The 2,807-nt window shown below is 44.5% G+C and overlaps 1 pseudogene; it reads left to right on the top strand.

The window, feature by feature from the left end:
• Nucleotides 1-723: 723 nt before the first annotated feature.
• Nucleotides 724-1,641, top strand: LOC132352264 (olfactory receptor 10J1-like; annotated as a pseudogene).
• Nucleotides 1,642-2,807: the final 1,166 nt, after the last annotated feature.

The raw sequence follows: 2,807 nt of genomic DNA on the forward strand, positions 1-2,807 counted from the left end.
TGACAATTTCTAACTTAATTACACTGTGGCCTGAGACTGTGGTCTACATTTTAAGAAGATCCAGTTTTAAGAAAATTTTGAGACCAATTTCATGGGCCATACATAGGTTGTCATTTTTTACATGACCCAGGAGCACTTGACAAGAATGCTTTACCTCAAACTTTTAAATAGTGTTGCTCGAATTCGCTGTATCTTTTTTTTTTTTTTAATAAATTTATTTATTTATTTTTGGCTGTGTTGGGTCTTCGTTGCTATGTGCGAGCTTTCTCTAGTTGCGGTGAGTGGGGGCTAATCTTCGTTGTGGTGCACAGGCTTCTCATTGCCGTGGCTTCTCTTGTTGAGCATGGGCTCTAGGCACATGGGCTTCAGTAGTTGTGGCATGTGGGCTCTAGAGCGCAGGCTCAGTAGTTGTGGTGCACAGGCTTAGTTGCTCCGCAGCATGTGGGATCTTCCTGGACCAGGGCTTGAACCCGTGTCCCCTGCACTGGCAGGCAGATTCTTAACAACTGTGCCACCAGGGAAGCCCGAATTCTCTGTACCTTTAATTCCAGTTCTAGGACCTAGTCTGCCGTGCCCCTGGAAAAGGCAGTTGATTCATGAAGTTTTGAACTGGGTCTTTGTGGTGTTGAATCTTTGCTCTGGACAGTGTGCTCACCAGAGGGCAGGGCAGTCTCTGGTCCAAAGAGATGGTGCTGACTTTGTCTTTCAGACCTGAGATCTTCAATGAGCACAGCCAACCACACAGAGGTAAGAGAGTTTATTTTCCAAGGTTTCTCCAACTTCCAAGAACATCAGCTCACACTCTTTGTGGCGTTTCTCACCCTGTATATTCTAACTCTGGCTGGCAATGTCATCATTGTGACTGTAATCTGCATTGACCGTCACCTCCACACCCCCATGTACTTCTTTCTAAGTGTCATCTCCTATCAGAGACTTTCTACTCCCTGGTCATCATCCCTCGCATGCTTTCCAGCCTTGTAGGTCTGAGCCAATTCACTTCCCTGGAGGGCTGTGGGACTCAGCTTTTTTTCTTCCTTGGCTTTGCCATCACCAACTGCCTCCTATTGGCAGTAAGGGGGTACGCTTGCTATGCGGCCATCTGCCACCCACTTTATTACTCGATCATCATGAACTGGAGAGTCTGTGCAGGGCTGGCATCCTCAGTCTGTGCCATGGGGTTCTCACTCTCGCTGGTTCAGGCTGTGGCCATTTTCAGACTGCCCTTTTGCAAGGCACTGATTGAGCATTTTTTCTGCGATGTTCAACCTGTGTTGGACCTGGCCTGTGCTACCACAATCATCAATGATATCCTGACCTTAATTATCAGCCTCTTGGTCATTACAGGCCCTGCAACCTTCTTCATCTCCTACGTCCTCATTATTTCCACCATTCTCAAGATCGCCTCCGCCGAGGGCCGGAAGAAGACCTTTGCCATCTGTGCCTCCTACCTCACTGTGGTCATGGTCCACTACAGCTGTGCCTCCACTCCCTTCCCCAAGCCCAAGTCAGAGAACACCAAGGATGATCTCAGTGACCTACACTGTCATCACACCTTTACTAAACCCTGTTGTGTGTAGTCTAAGAAACGAAGAAGTCCAGGAGGCTCTGTGGAGAGTGGTGGGTAGGAAATCCCTTTCCTAAGATGAAATCCCTACCCAAATAGGTGTGCATGCCTTCCAGGAGGAAGCCTATATAGGTGAAGTTACAGAACCAAGATTTCAAATGATTAGTGAAGTCTCATACATCACAGCCAGGGCAAAAGTGGATCTGGGGTCTAGCCTCTAATAATTGATTTTCACTTCCTCAACCTTTTGTTAACATAAATAAAAGCAAAAGTCACTCAAAGACACCCATTGGCCGTATTCCAGTAGATAATTACAAGGTCAGAATGTGATCTAGTGTTTATCTCAAGCTTAAATTTAAAGTGACCAGTCCACTTTTTAATGTGGTATAAACCACGTTAAAATCGCCACTGCACTGAATCTCCTTTTAACATAAATTGGATGCTTGAACAAGTGGTCACTAGGGAGGATATTGTGTAGAAATCTAAGTGCCTTGTGCTTTAATAAGATAAGCAAAGCAAAAATATAGATATCTTTTAGGAAATGGGTTTGCAGTGAGCTAAAATCCTTCTAGAGAGAATATTTTCAAATATGTGGGACTTCAAAGGAAAGGGAACCATGGGGTGAGAAGTGAGGAAGTTAAGTGGAGAGAACTCCTAACTGCATATGATGGGCATGCAGCACACATGACTTGGTCTGATGCTTCGCTTCTCCTGGCTAGAGATGAGCCACATAAAGAAGTCCTTGTGGGGTTGAAAGAAGGGTCTTTCTCATGGACAGGATGCACAGCAGCCTCAGAGGAAGAGAAGACTAACAGCTCAGGGAGCAAATTGTTGAAAGAATGCTGTGAAATTGGCTGAAAAGAAAGAAAAGTTAGAAGCAGATCCAAATTGGAGCTTCCTGTGGTAGGAGAGCAAGAGAAGCCAGAAGTACAAGGGGAGGGTCAGGAGGAGCCAAAGAGAGTTTAGAAAAGGTCCTTCAGATTGGGTCCTCTCCTGCCCTTTATAAGCTAAGTCACAAAGGCAAAGAAAGAGAATTAAACGGAAATATGAAGAGTCAGCATAACACCTTTCTGATAAATTAGGTAATTTCATTAGTCCTGAAAACCTGAAAGGAGTCGACAGTAAAGGATTTTGACATGAAAACTTCCATAAAATTAAAGCAACTGAGTTAGAAATGGAATAATAAAAGGCGATTTACTGCTCCTCACCTTAAAAATATAAAAAAGAGTCAGCGTGAACTTAG

This window comes from Balaenoptera ricei, chromosome 1, assembly GCF_028023285.1.
Source record: "Balaenoptera ricei isolate mBalRic1 chromosome 1, mBalRic1.hap2, whole genome shotgun sequence".
Taxonomy (NCBI): Eukaryota; Metazoa; Chordata; class Mammalia; order Artiodactyla; family Balaenopteridae; genus Balaenoptera; species Balaenoptera ricei.